This window comes from Schistocerca americana, chromosome 9 (genome assembly GCF_021461395.2).
Source record: "Schistocerca americana isolate TAMUIC-IGC-003095 chromosome 9, iqSchAmer2.1, whole genome shotgun sequence".
NCBI classification, from domain to species: Eukaryota; Metazoa; Arthropoda; class Insecta; order Orthoptera; family Acrididae; genus Schistocerca; species Schistocerca americana.
The window spans coordinates 48,330,325-48,346,046 of NC_060127.1; the positions used below are offsets into that span (position 1 = coordinate 48,330,325).

At 44.3% G+C, this 15,722-nt stretch overlaps 1 protein-coding gene across 2 annotated transcripts in view; it reads left to right on the plus strand.

Moving 5' to 3' along the window:
• The window catches only part of LOC124551085 (serine/threonine-protein phosphatase 6 regulatory ankyrin repeat subunit C-like), a 65,745-nt gene that overhangs the window by 36,390 nt on the left and 13,633 nt on the right, over window positions 1-15,722 (plus strand). Inside the window, exon 2 of one of the 2 annotated variants that reach the window (XM_047126011.1) lies at window positions 9,879-10,025. The exons of the other annotated variant lie outside the window; for it this stretch is intronic. The gene's annotated coding sequence lies outside the window, so the exon portion shown is untranslated. The remainder of the gene's footprint in view (window positions 1-9,878; window positions 10,026-15,722) is intronic. 2 annotated transcript variants of the gene reach the window in all.

Here is a 15,722-nt window from a genome sequence, read left to right on the forward strand (position 1 = left end):
TTCACGTACAGAACGGACAAAGCGATACTTATTTTGAACTGTACTGACACGTAGGCGTTTCTCACCACTTTCGTTCAACCAATACGTCACCCCCTTTTTTTTCTGATAAGGCAATTGTACTTGCTAGTGTTACTTTCGGAGATAACTGATGATGGTTCGTTGCACTATCACTCGAAGAATCTTCATGAGTGCAACTTTCGTCGGTGTCTTCGCCGTCTGTAGATTCACAGTCTGCAATATCGAGAGTTTCAGTTGTTTTAGTCACACGTCTGCGCCATTTACATGCTCGTCTAGGAGTTTAACAACCATGTCGCACAACACATAGTCTTCACGCGTGCTTTCTGTCGATTGTTTCATTTGGCGTCTGTGGTATATCTCCATGGCAAGCAGCAAAACATTTACAGGGATCGCCATCACCTGTGAGGGGAGATTGAATGTTCACCGTAAAGTGGCTTGCGGAATATAGATGAACATGTACAGAACATCTTTCACATCTCTAATCAGTTTCTGGACGGTATGTTTCGACATACGTACCAGAAATTAAAAGGACGTGCATGCCACAGAAACGAATATTCTTTTCCTCTCTCCACCAAAACCGTGCAGCGATGTTCCTCTTTAGTGAACGCCGTGATAAGACGGCCGCACTTGCCGACCATGCGCACAACGCCCACGACTCGCCATTTCCAGGGGTGGCCAGCCGTCACTACAAGCGCCAAGCAGGAAACACAGCCATGTTCGTGATTTTTTTTAGGTGACTTCCAATTCATGTCAGCAGCTACAATTTTGCATACGGACCTTTTGCACAGTTAAATAACAGTGCTAAAAAAAGCAATACATGTTTCGGCATGACAAGTCTGACCATTCCCTTGTCAGTTATGTGACTCGATCTGTGATTTGCTGTCAGAGAGGTCACAGTTCGTTGTTATTGGCGGAAACTCATCGAGTAAAACAGAACTGATTTCTGGAGTTCGCCAAGGTAGTGTTAAGGGCCTTTGCTGTTCCTTATCTATATAAACGATTTGGGAGACAATCTGAGCAGCCGTCTTCGGTTGGTTGCAGATGATGCTGTCGTTTATCGTCTAATAAAGTCATCAGAAGATCAAAACAAACTGCAAAAGATTTAGAAGAATTATCGAATTGGTGCGAAAAGAGGCAGTTGACCTTAAATAACGAAAAGTGTGACGTCATCCACGTGAGTGCTAAAAAGAACTCGTTAAACTTCGGTTACACGACAAATCACTCTAATCTAAAAGCCGTAAATTCAACTAAATACATAGGAATTACAATTACGAACAATTTAAACTGGAAGGAACACATAGAAAATATTGTGGGGAGGCTAACCAAAGACTACGTTTCATTGGCAGGACACTTAGAAAATGTAACAGACCTACTAAGAGGACTGCCTACACTACACTTGTCCGTCCTCTTTTAGAATACTGTTCGCGGTGTGGGATCCTTACCAGAAAGGACTGACTGAGTCCATAGAAAAAGTTCAAAGAAAGGCAGCACGCTTTGTATTATCGCGAAATATGGGAGAGAGTGTCACAGGAATGATACAGGATTTGGGATGGACATCATTAAAAGAAAGGCGTTTTTCGTTGTGACAGAATCTCCTCCCGAAATTCCAATCACCAACTTTCTCCTCCCAATGCGAAAATATTTTATTGACACCGACCTACATAGGGAGGAACGATCACAAAGATTAAATAAGGGAAATCAGAGCTCGTATGGAAATATATAGGTGTTCATTCTTCCCGCACGCTATACGCGATTGGAATAATAGAGAATTGTGAAGGTGGTTCGATGAACCCTCTGCCAGGCACTTAAATGTGATTTGCAAATGGTTCAAATGGCTCTGAGCACTATGGGACTTAACTTCTGTGGTCATCAGTCCCCTAGAACGTTGAACTACTTAAACCTAACTAACCTAAGGACATCACACACATCCATGCCCGAGGCAGGATTCGAACCTGCGACCGTAGCGGTCCCGCGGTTCCGGACTGCAGCGCCAGAACCGCACGGCCACCGCGGCCGGCCGCCTTTGGTCGACTGCTACTTTACTGTTTATAGAGAGACAACCAGCGTCCCTAAATTGTCGATTTTTTTTTTGAGTAATCAGTTTTCTAAATCGTTTCATGCAGCCCGCCACGAATTCCTTTCCTGTGCTAACCTCTTCATCTCAGAGTAGCACTTGCAGCCTACGACCTCAATTATTTGCTGGAATTATTCCAATCTCTGTCTTCCTCTAGAGATTTTTACCCCCTGCAGCTCCCTCTGTGACCTTGGAAGTCATTCCTTGATGTTGTAACAGCTGTCCTACCATGCTGTCCCTTCTCACTGACAGTGCTGTCCACATATTCCTTTCCTCTCAGATTCTGCGCAGAACCTCTTCATTCCTTACCTTATCAGTCCGCCTAACTTTCAACATTCGTCTGTAGCACCACATCTACAATGTTTCGATTCTTTTCTGTCCAGGTTTTCCCACAGTTCATGTTTTACTACCATACAGCGCTGTGCTCCAAACGTGCATTCTCAAAAATTCCTTCTTTCCTTGCCCAGGAATCCCCTTTTTGCCAGTGCTGGTCTGCTTTCGATGTTCTCCTTGCTCCATCCGTCATGTGTTATTTTGCTGCTAGTTAGCAGAATTCCTGAACTTCATCTGCTTGGTGACCATCAATCCTATTGTTATGTTTCTCGCTGTTCTAATTTCTGTTAGTTCTCATTACTTTCGTCCTTCTTCGATTTACTCTCAACCCATATTCTGTACTCACTAGACTGCCCATTCTATTCAGCAGATCTTGTAATTCTTCTTCACTTTCACTGAGGATAACAATGTCATCAGCGAGTCTTCTCATTCAGATCATTTCTCCTTGAATTTTAATCCCATTCTTGAAACTTTCTTCGATTTCCATCATTGCTTCTTCGATGTATAGATTCAACAGTAGTGGCTATAGTCCACACCGCTATCTTACAGCCTTTTTAATCCGAGGAATTCCTTATTGATCTTCCTCTCTTATTATTCTCTCTTGACCGTTGTACATATTGTATATTACCCGCCTCTCCCTATAGTTTAACCCAGTTGGCCTCAGAATTTCGAACATTTTGCACCATTTGACACTGTCAAACACTTTTTCCGGGTCGGCGGATCCTATGAACGTCTCTTGATTTTTCTGTAGTCTTGCTTCCATTATCAGCCGCAACGTCACAATTGCCTTTACATTTTCTAAAGCCAAAATGATCGTCATCTAACACATTCTCAGTTTTCTTTTCCATTCTTCTACATATTATTCTTGTCACCAACATGTATGCATCAGCTATTAAGCTGATTGTACAGTAATTCTCCCATTTTTCAGCTGTTGCAATCTTCAGCATTGTGTGAATAATATTTTTCCAAAAGTCATGAAATCTACACGCCAACATGAATAGTTGTTTTGTTACCACTTCCACCAAATGATTTTAGAAATTTGATGGAATGTTATCTATCCGTACAGACTTATTCGATCTTAAGTCTTCCGAAGTTCTTTTAAATTCTGGTTTTAATACTGGATTCCCTGTCTCTTCTATATCGACTCTTGTTTCTTCTTTTATCACGTCGCCAGATAAGGCTTCCCCCTCATAGACGTCTCCAATGTATTCTTTCCACCTATCCACTCCCTCCTCTCATGTAACAATGGAATTACCGTTGCACTCTTAGTCTTACCGTCCTTGCTTTTAACAATACTGAAAGCTGTCCTTCGGACGATCATTTCTTTTTCGATTTCTTCACATTTTTCATGCTTCCATTTCGCCTTAGCTTCCCTGCACCTCTTATTTACTTCATTCGTAAGCGACTTGTATTTCTGTGTTCCTGAATTTCCCTGAACACTTCTGTACTACTTCTTTCATCTATCAACTGAAGTATTTCTCCTGTTACCCATGGTTTCTTCGCAGTTACCTTCTTTGTACCTATGTATCTTTCCAACTTCTGTGATTGTACTTTTTAGAGGTGTTCATTCTTCTTCAATTGTATTGCCTACCGAGCTATTTCTTATCGCAGTATTTATAGCCTTAGGGAACTTCAAGAGAATTTCGTCATTCCTAAGCGCTTCTGTGTCCCACTTCTTTGCTCTTTGATTCTTTGTGACTAGTCGATTAAACTCAGATTACTCTTCATCACCACTAAATTGTGATCTCAGTCTATATCCGCTCCTGGGTGCGCCTTACAATCAAGTATCCCATATCAGCGCGCACTCCACTGCAGAGTGAAAATTTCATTCTTGAAATCCAGAAGATGCATAAATCTGATTCTTGGCACTTATGTTTTAATGCGTGGTTTTCCTTCACGCCTGCCAATTTCTTCTCTTCAACAGGTTGAAGTCCGGTAGCACCGGAAAATGCGGAAAGATTCCTTTTCCAGTCATAGTTTTCCTCGATATATAACACACTCTGATGCTGGACATTCTTCATCTCATTACCAAGTGGACCCCATTTTTAAGTATTTGTCATTACTCAGCCGCACTTTTGTGTTCTTCCTACTGCATGATGCCGAGAAGCAGAGGTTTGGTACTGACTACACTGCGGTGACAAAAACCATAGAATAGCGATGTGGCTATTAAGACATGGTGGTAGAATCGGGTACAAAAGGTATAAAGCGGCAGTACGTTGGCAGAGCTGCCATTTGGACTCGGATGATTCGTATGAAAAGTTTTTCGACGTGGTTATGGCCGCACGACGAGAATCAATAGACTTTGAACGGAGAAGGGTAGTTGGAGGTAGACGCATAGGACATTCCTTTTCGGAAATCGTTATTGACTTCAATATTCGGATATCCAAGAATTCAGAATTTCAGACATTACCTCTAACCACGGACAAAGCAGTGGTCGACGGCAGAGAGCAGCGGCGTTTGCGTAGAGTTGTCAGTGCTAACAGACAAGCAGCACTGCGAAAAAAACCGTAGAAGTCAATATGGTACGTACGACAGTGCGGCGAAATTTGGCGTTAATGAGCTGTGGCACCAGACGACCGACACGAGTTCCTTTGCTAACAGCACGACATCGCAGACAACGCGTCTCCTGGTGTAAGAGGTCCGAGCAGATGTAATTTCGATGTATTGCTCATGCGCTGCCTGCGATATGCAAGGTATAAGAGAATCTCTGACCAGAGAGCAGTGTTGACTGCAGTAGGAACTGTGTAGCTGTAGCAGTAAGTTGTTGCTAGTCTGCAGTCTGCTCTGGTCTGGTCTGGTGTATCGTGTTGGCTGGCCCGGTCGTGGTGCAGCGATGCCGGAGCCTGAGTATTATTGTATAAGGTAAAAAGCAGCCTCGCGCATATGTAGTAATGTTATCTCAAGTCCCATGTAAATGTTTTAAAACCCTCGTAATAATAATCTTCCTCATAAAAAGTAACTTTTAACAACCATTCATTTCAATTTAAAGAATTTACTAATTTCTCCCATCCATGATCATCCCGATTGTTGCAAAAGAAAAAAAAAATCTGTTGCTTCCTTTCATAAATGACAGATCTATCGGCCAGCATTGCACAGGCCTGTGCCAGAAAAATTTATTGTAAGACCAGATATATATGCGTTATCCGGCGACTTCACTGAGGTAAGAATTTTTTTTTTTTTTTATTCAGAAAGATCTTTCAGGGCCATGACGCAGCACTGCTGTCGTCCAAAATTTACCAGGTTAAATTCACAGTCAATTATTGAAAAGTTATAAGTGAGCGACAATTTAATTGAGAGGTTAGTTACATTGTATAATTACCAGGTTAGTGAATTTATTTTTTGTTGGGACGTTACACATGAATGTGAATGACATAATTATAATTTTTTACTGTTGAGAGGTTTAGGAATTTTTCTGTTTAGAGGTTACACTAAAATGTGAATGAAAATTTTGTGGGAAGGTTAAATTAGATTCATATTCATATTATTTGTTTTATTTTGTGGGGAGGTTACACTGGACTCGTGACGGCCGACCGCTGTGGCCGAGCGGTTCGAGGCGCATCAGTCCGGAACCGCGCTTCTGCGACGGTCGCAGATTCGAATCCTGCCTCAGGCATGGATGTGTGTCTTATCCTTAGGTTATTTAGGTTTCAGTAGTTCTACGTCTAGTGGACTGATGACCTCAGATGCCAAGTCCCATAGTGCTCAGAGCCATTTGAAATATTTTTGACTCGTGACCGTGTCGGTTGGACCACAGACGACTGGAAATCGTGCCCTGGTTAGGTGAGCCCCGATTTCAGTTGGTAAGAACTGATGGCAGGCATCGAGTGTGGCGCAGACCCCACGAAGCCATGGATCTAAGCTGAAAGGGATAGGTGTGGCACCATAATAATGTGGGCTGTGTTTACATGGAATGGACTGCGTCCTCTGGTCCAATTGAACGATTCGTTGACTGGAATCAGTTACGTTCGCCTAGCTGGAGACCATTTTCAGCCCTTCATAGATGTCATGTTCCCAAACGACGACGGAATTGATACGGTTGACGATGTGCCATGTGACCTGGCCACAGTAGTTCGCGATTGGTTTGAAGAACATTCTGGACAATTGCAAAGAATGATTTGGTCACCCAGATCACCCGTCATGAATCCCATCGAACATTTAAGAGACGTAATGGAGAGGTCAGTTCGCACACAACAGCCTGCACCGGCAACACTGTCGCCATTACGGACGGCTATAGAGGCATCACACCTCCATGTTTCTGCAGGGGACCTCCAACGAGTTTTTGAGTCCATGCCACGTTGAGACATTGGGAGGTGTCCCATGACTTTTGTAGCCTCAGTGTATGTGATTGTTCATCTGTATCTACTTACATTTCAGACAAATTACTTAACTGTTGCTCTGGATCTGCCAAACGTCTCTTTCTGATAATGCATTTATCCAGTTCAGATGACTTTTAATTATATCATTTCGAAAGAATTAAAATAACGACACATGTCGCGAAAGAAACAAACAGACTGAACGAACGTTGTGCGAACTCCCACTATCGTGTAACCTCCCCACAGTAAAATAATATAAATAATATTCACATTTAGTGTAACCTCCCAACAGTAAAAAATATAATTATTTATAGCATTCAGCGTAACCTCCCACAGATAAATTCCGTAACCTACCAATAATACAATGTGACTAACCTCTCAATTAAATTGCGACTCACTTAAATAACCTTTCAATAATTGACTATGAATTCAAACTGGTAAACTTTGGACGTCAGCAGTGCTGCGACATGGCCCTGAAAATTCATTTCGAATAAATTGAAAAATCTTACCTCAATTAGGTCGCCGGATAACGCGTATACAGGGTGAGTCACCTAACGTTACCTCTGGATATATTTCGTAAACCACATCAAATACTGACGAATCGATTCCACAAACCGAACGTGTGGAGAGGGACTAGGTAATTGGTTAATACAAACCATAAAAAAATGCACGGAAGTATGTTTTTTAACACAAACCTACATTTTTTAAATGGAACCACGTTAGTTTTGCTAGCACATCTGAACATATAAACAAATACGTAATCAGTGCCGTTTGTTGCATTGTAAAATGTTAATTACATCCGGAGAAATTGTAACCTAAAGTTGACGCTTGAGTACCACTCCTCCGCTGTTCGATCGTGTGTATCGGAGAGCACTGCAACATACATCGCGTTTCTACAGAATGATCTGCCAACGTTGCTCGAAAATGTCCCACTGGAAACGCGTCGACATATGTGGTATCAGCATGATGGTGCACCTGCACATTCCGCAATTAACACTAGGCTGACCCTTGACAGGATGTTCGACGGGTGTTTCATAGGACGTGGAGAACGCATAAATTGGCCAGCCCGTTCTCCTGATTTTACACCTCTGGACTTCTTTCTGTGTGGTACGTTAAAGGAGAATGTGTAGCGTGATGTGCCTACAACCCCAGAGGATATGAAAGAACGTATTGTGGCAGCCTGCGGCGACATTACACCAGATGTACTGCGGCGTGTACGACATTCATTACGCCAGAGATTGCAATTGTGTGCAGCAAATGATGGCCACCACATTGAACATCTATTGGCCTGACATGTCGGGACACACTCTATTCCACTCCGTAATTGAAAACAGAAACCATGTGTGTACGTGTACCTCACACCTCATGGTAATGTACATGTGCGTCAGTGAAGAAGACCAATAAAAAGGTGTTAGCATGTGGACGTAATGTGCTGTTCCAGTCTCTTCTGTACCTAAGGTCCATCACCGTTCCCTTTGGATCCCCTCTCCTCACGTTCGGTCTGTGGAATCGATTCGTCAGTATTTGATGTGGTTTACGAAATATATCCAGTGGTAATGTTAGGTGACTCACCCTGTATATCTGCTCCTATAAGAAATTTTCCTGGCGCAGCTCAGTGCAATGCTGGCAGATATATTTGTCATGTATAAAAGAAACAACTGATTTTTCTTTTCCAATAATCGGGATGACCAAGGATTGGAGAAATTAGTAAATTCTTTAAATTAAAATGAATGATTGTCAAAAGTTACTTTTTATGAGAGAGATTATTATTAAGAGATTTTTTTAAAAACATTTACATAGGACTTGATATAACAATACTACATATGCGCGAGGCTGCTTTTACCTTATACTACAACGCTCAGGCTCCGCCATCGCTCCACCACGACCGGCCCAGCCAACACGATGCACCAGACTGCTCGCTAGCAACTACTTACTCCTACTGCCACACAGTTACTACTGCATACAACACTGCTCTTTGGTCTGAGATTCTCTTACAGGTTACATATCGCAGGCAGCGCGTGAGCAATCCATCGAAATTACATCTGCTCGAGTGCGCTCGCATCAAATTCCTTAATCATGGACCTCTTACAATCGCCAGTCGAACAGCTTGTTAAGACATGGGACGATATAGAGCGTCAGTGTACAGCAGAACAAGACACGTCTACTGCCACAATTGGAAGTAATATCCGCAAAACAGTGAAAGTTAACATACCAATCATTCGTTTAGGACTTGATCTATGGCTACATCGAACGAAGAGAAGGATGTTTTGCATTTTTTAATTTTATCCCAAGTTTTTCATTTGTTTTACATTCTGAATTTACTAGTTCCACAAAACCCTTTGTACCGCTCCTCGACACCCTGACGTTTGTTAGTCCAAAGTTCTTCGTGCAGATCGCATATATGTGAACAAACTCTGTATTATCTTATCTCAGTTATTAGATTACCATCCTTTCTGCATGTTTACTCACGTAGGTACTGCATGCGGAAGCATATAAATCTCACACACTCGAAAATGTTTCGTAAAACTTGATAGCTTATCGTGTGTTGTAGCTACTAGCACTCAACTGGCTTATCAAGACGTTTGTCTGTAGAAAGCGCGCAAAATGACTGCGATTCTCAGAAGGTTTTCTTCTAAATGTCAATCCCCGATTGGTTGCGCAATTACCTAACATGTACGCTGATGTATGCTAGCTCAGTATGTTCAACACTTCGTATTGTCTCGCCATCGTTCATCCTCTAAGTTGATGTTCCTTTGCTCTATCCGAAATGTAATTACTGCACATGTCTGGATCATTAAAGCTACACTTTCAAAATAACAACAATACATACACAGCATATCAAGCAATGAATAAGTCACGGCAGTTAGCACAAGTTTTCTTTCCTCGCGCTGACAAACACATGATTGTTAAATTCGATTATCGTCAATGTTAGGTGTAAATCCGTAAATGATTACAAGATGTAGCTTCCAAACACTTGTGAAAATCTTGTTGTATCTTCATTTATAGTTTCCTAGGTAAACAAAAGTTAAGAATTTTGTCCTATAGTTGTATACAATCGAATTTATTGTGTTTCTGCGAATTTCATAACCAGCCTAACTTAACATTTGTCATAAACTATACCACATACATTTCATTTTCAGAAACTGCCAAATTACAGTGATCATCGCTCATTTACCAGTCGCCATCATAATAGTGGATTTCGTAATATTTAAGAAGGATCAGTTGCCACACTGGACACAGCAGAACCAGAGACTGAAGGGTCACACGTCATCCTCATACGCCACTAGGTAGGTGCAATTTACTTGCATGTACGTTTGGACACAGAAAACATAAGAGAGTCGTTGCAAATCAAAAATAAACTGACTCCGTTCAAGCATTAATGTTTATAGCTAATATACAAATTAATGATGTAATGAAACAAATCGTTTTGGAAGAATCACAGAAGTAAAAGTATATGAACAATTATTGTTAGTGTGCTGTTTGAGGCTCTCCCAGTGCTGCATCTGCTTGATAGGTTCCTGGGAATTTCGCCGGATAATATTGTAGAAACCGCACAATATTTCAGCGAGACAACTGCCCGCCATCTTCAGGTGCTATTGTCGCGTCGCTTTTTTTTTTCTTTATTGTGATTTCATTCCCCTGCCCCATATGGGCAATGGAGGGCTGTCAGCGGCACAATCCGCCGCTCTTCAGCCGAGTGACATGGCAACTAAAATAAGAATAAAATGTTACATACATAAGGCGATAAAAAAGGGGAACATAAAACAGAGTAAAGGGAGAAAATGGAGGTAAAAATAGACTGACATGGAGACGTTCATGGGGGACAGTTAAAAAAGTCACCAGAAAGTTAAAAAACACAGTTGGCGATTCTTAAAATACAGAGAAGACACTGAATGGACATGCACAGGTTAAAAGTCCGCCACAGTATTAAAAACACTCCAGAACACCACATATAAAACCAACTTGTAGCACACACGACGAAGAATAAAACTGCCAGGTGGGACCTGCTGAGGGAAAGGTCGGAGAGGATGGAAAAGGAGGGGAGAGCAAGGGCAGAAGGGGAAGTGGCGGGATGAAGAGAGTAGGAGCGTCAGCGGGTACACGGAGAGGCAGAAGACACGTGGGGTGGGAGATGAAGAGGAAAGACAGGGCTGGAGGGAGTGCAGAGACAATGAAAGGGGGCACAAGAGAGGGAGGGGGAGTAGGAGGGGGAAGCCGCTCAGGAGGAGAGAGGGGGAGGAGAGGGAGCCCTGAGGAGGAGGCAGGAAGATGGGGTTAGTTGGTAGGAAGGGTAGATGTCAGGGTGAAGCTCATCATCCGGGAGGGGTAGATGGTGGAAGTTGCATTGGGAAAGGAGATGAAGGGTGTGGAGATGGAGAGAGGGTGGGACACAACAGTAAAGGCGCAGCAACTGGTTGGGGGTGGAAAGGGAGACACCAATGGGTGAGGGGGATCAAGATGGTGGACAATACATAGTGTACGGATGTGTTCAAGGAAAAGGAGAAGGTGGGGGAAGGGGATGAGGTCGTAGAGGATGCGCGTGGGGGATGGAAGGCTGATGCGGAAGGCGAGGTGGAGCGCATGGCGTTCGAGGATTTGGAAAGCTTTATAGAACCGGGGAGGGGTGGAAATCCAAGCTACGCTGGCATAACAGAGGATGGGGCAGATCAAGGATTTGTAGGTGTGAAGGATGTTGGAAGGATGCAGACCTCATGTCTGCCCGGACAGGAGTTTCAGAAGGCGGAGGCGGTTGTGAGCTTTGTTTTGGATGGTAAGGATATGGGGAGTCCAGGTGAGGAGGCGGTTCAGTGTGAGGCCAAGGTATTTGAGGGTAGGAGTGAGGTGGATAGGACGGCCATAAATGGTGAGGTAGAAATCACGGAGGTGGAAGGAGCGAGTGGTGCGGCCTATGATGATCACCTGGGTCTTGGAGGGATTAACATGGAGGAACCACTGGTGAATTGGTCAAGGTGGGTTTGGAGGGTACGTTGGGACCGTTGAATAGGATAAAGGGCTAGGAAGGCGGTGTCATCGGCAAACTGGAGAAGATGAACAGGTGGGGGAGGTTTGGGCATATCAGCAGTGTACAGGAGATAGAGGAGGGGGGAAAGGACAGAACCTTGGGGCACGCCGGCAGAGGGATAGAAAGTACGGGAGTTGGAATTGTGGATAGTCACATAGGAGGGACGATGGGAGAGGAAGGAAGCAACGAGACGGACGAAGTTTATGGGGAGAGCATAGGTCTGGAGTTTGAAGAGGAGCCCGGGATGCCAGACACGGTCATAGGCGTTCTGGAGATCAAGGGAAACAAAGACAGCAGAGCGACGGGATTTAAGTTGGAGGGAAAGAAGATTGGTAAGGTTAAGGAGCTGGACGTCAGCGGAGAAGGAAGGCCGTGAGCCACATTGGGTAAGGGGAAGGAGGTGGTGCTGGTTAAGGTGGCGGTGAATACGGTGAGAGAGGAGGGCCTCGAAGACCTTACTGAACACGGAGGTGAGGCAGATCGCGTCGCTGAGAAGCTCGCCAATTTATATGTTGGCTTTCTAGAACAGCGCAGGCGCCAGCGGGGGCATAACGTCATCGAAGACCAATCGTAGACGGCGTCGAATACCAGAGCCCTCTGCTGGAGAAACGGGTCGCGGTCTGCGGAAGCGCGCCGCGGCGCGGGAAAATGCGGCCGGGAGCGACGGACCCCGTTCGCGCGCGCGGGGTGTTGGCGCTTGATTTAAGCATCTGCGCTAAGGCTTCCCATCTGCGTTGACTCGGTGCAGTTGCTAATTGTGACTGATGATTCCTTAGTGCCACCAAGGCTGGCTCCCAGGCTCTGCTCAGGTGAAACACCGTGTCTCTGTTTATTGGATCACTGCTTATACGTATTTCGACCACCTCTTTGATGATGGAGTCCCAGTATGTGGAAGCATACGAGAGGATCTTGGTTTCTTCATAGTTCATGCCGTGTCCCGTGTCAAGGCAGTGTTCAGCAACCGCAGATTTCTCTGTCTGACCCAACCTCGTGTGACGTTTACGTTCGTCGCATCTGACTTTAACCGTACGACACGTCTGGCCTATATAAGACTTCCGACAGTGGCACGGGATTTTATATATTCCTGGTCTCCTCAGGCCGAGGTTGTCTTTAACAGAGCCCAGCATTGATTGCACTCGTGCTAGAGACCGGAAAACACATTTAATCCGGTATTTCTTGAAAATTCTGCCCATCTTAAAAGACACGCCACCGACATGCGGTAGAAAAACCAACCCCGTGGTGTTCTCTGCTTCTTCAGGCTGTTCTTAAGGTTTGGGGCGTTCAGGTCGAATTGCATTCCGGATCTGCTTCTCTGAGTACCCATTCTGGGCAAACACAGAGCGGAGATGGCTAAGCTCTGCCGATAAGCTGTCCTGATCTGAGATGGCTCTAGCGCTATACACTAGCGTCCGTAATACACCGCTGCGCTGTGAGGGATGATGACAGCTCGTAGCTTATAAATACAAGTCTGTGTGCGTAGGATTCCGGAACACACTTTGACCCAAGGAGCCGTCTCCTTTTCTACGAACCAAAACATCCATAAACGGGAGCTCACCATCTTTCTCTACCTCCATGGTGAAACAGATGCTTGGAGGTAGGGAGTTCAGATGTTCCAGAAAAGAAGGAAGCGTTGATGTCCCATGCGGCCATACCACAAACGTATCCTCTACATATCTCCAAAAACAATTGGGTTTCAAAACCGCCGTCTGAAGTGCTTTGTCCTCGAAATCTTCCATAAAAAGATTAGCTACTATGGGAGACAGAGGGCTACCCATAACAACACCGTCAGTCTGCTAAAAATACTGGTCGTTGAATAAAAACTAAATCGAGGTAAGTACGTGTTTGAAAAGGTGTAAGATGTCCTCTTCCAGCTTAGCTCCTATGAGTTGTAATGAGTCCATCAGAGGCACCCGTGTGAACAAAGAGATCACATCGAAACTCACTAGTAAGTCGGTAGATTCAAGGCGCAGGTTCTTCAGTCACCGTATGAAATCTTCTGAGTTTCATGGGACTCAGAAGAGAAGCCAGATGTTTAGCTAGGTGGTATGTTGAGGCACCTATATTACTGACGACAGGACGAAGCGGAAGATTCTCCGTATGTATCTTTGGCAGGCCATAAAGTCGTGGCGGAACTGGTGGTGCTCGATCTCTTAAACTCTTCTTCAGATGGTCAGGAAGTTGGCTGGATTTGAGGCGAGCGGATGTCTTCCGTCGGATCTTTCTGGAGACGACGATATGCTGTATCCTGTAGTAAGCCCATCATCTTGCCAAAATAAGATGTAGCAGGCAGAAGAACAGTGGTGTTACCCTTGTCAGCTGGTAAAATTACTGTATCATTTTCTTCTTTTAAAGAACGGAGCGCTCCTCTTAATTCAACGGTGACGTTCTGCTTGGGTGCAGGCATCCTGGCTATTGATCTGCAAGCCTCTCGGCTCATTTCTTCAGCAGCATCATTCGGAAGTTTTAAAACACCTTGTTCAGCGGCACAGATGAATTCCTTGATGGGCAAGGTCTTGGGAGTAGGCGCAAAATTAAGTCCCTTTTCTAACACTGACCTTGCAGCATCACTCAGTGCTTTACCTGTGAGATTAACCACAGTCCGTCTGCTAAATTTCTCTTCTTGCAACGACCGGAGTGTAAGGCGTTGGGACTTAGAAGTTTGACACGCCGTGATTTGGTGCCGCGGCAGTCCGAAAGCGCCCAAGTAGAGCCGTCCAGCCATTCCCAGGAATCCGCTGACAGACGCGACGAGATCTTGAGATGAAGTTAGAGCAGGCTTCAGGAGACTTGGACCAATACTTGTCTAGTATAACGGATTCTCTCTCTCACCAGTGCCCTGATTGCTCGTTGTTTAATTCTCCAGGCCGCCGCAGAGTCCACATAATGGGTAAACTTGGAGAAAGTAGGTGTAGTTTGCTGGTCCCGACATCTCAGTTTTTACAACATTGTCCGGCGTAATTCCCGGGAACCTATCAAGCAATTATAGTTAGTGTTACTTTAATGCATTGTTTAAAAATCACAATACATATTCAGGCGCACGGAGCAGACATTCGACGAACAGGATGTGCTCATGTAAACGTAGGCTTCCGCGGCCGTTGTCACAGTCAATAAAATTTCTTCTGGGTTTGAGGCCGCATTGTCATCTGTAAAATACCGACGTTTCGGCGACTGTTGCAAGGCGCCTTCCTCAAGAAACGTCGGAATTTTACAGATCACAATGTGGCCTCAAACCCAAAAGAATTTTATTGAGGACGTGATAATGAGTGCTGAGGCAACTGAAAGCTGTTTGCATCTCATCAGCTGATCAAACACGCCTGTGAGTACTGTTCCTGACGGGTTGCCAAGGTGACTAGGATCAAGGTCACAGGCACCAGTGGTAACCTTCAGAAACACGTAATGGAGGAGTTTCTAGTGGAAGTTAGTATGGAAGTTAGAACATTAGGACGCTCAAATGTCGAGGAAAGCTTCCATGATCATACTGCAGACAGATATTGCGAAGGGCTGTGTGCACCCTGAATCAATGCAGAACGGAATAAAAGCTGAGAGAGGTAGAGATTAAAAGAGAGTAGAAATTCTGTAAGTAATCCAAGCAGCCAGAGTGCAGAGTCGCTCCTCAACAGTCACAGGAATTTCAGTATGAAGAACAGCTTACTGGTTGGTACTTCTCTCTTGTATTGCAGGGAGAGTGACCTTGACTGATGGTGAATTATTTGAAAGTGCTGATGATTTAGGCCAAGTGGCCAGAAGTTAGTAGACCGAATGGCAGGGGAAGTACACGTATAATGGCAGCTGAATGCGCCTGACGTTCTGTTAAGAGGTTTTGGTCTGACATCTCAGATCAGTTTGTTAGAAGAATAAAGGAACTGACTAAAGGTAATTCTATTTCAGCATATCAGTCCTACCAAATACATGAAAATTACTAACCTGCTATTAACTCATCTGTCCTATAAAGGCTGACAAA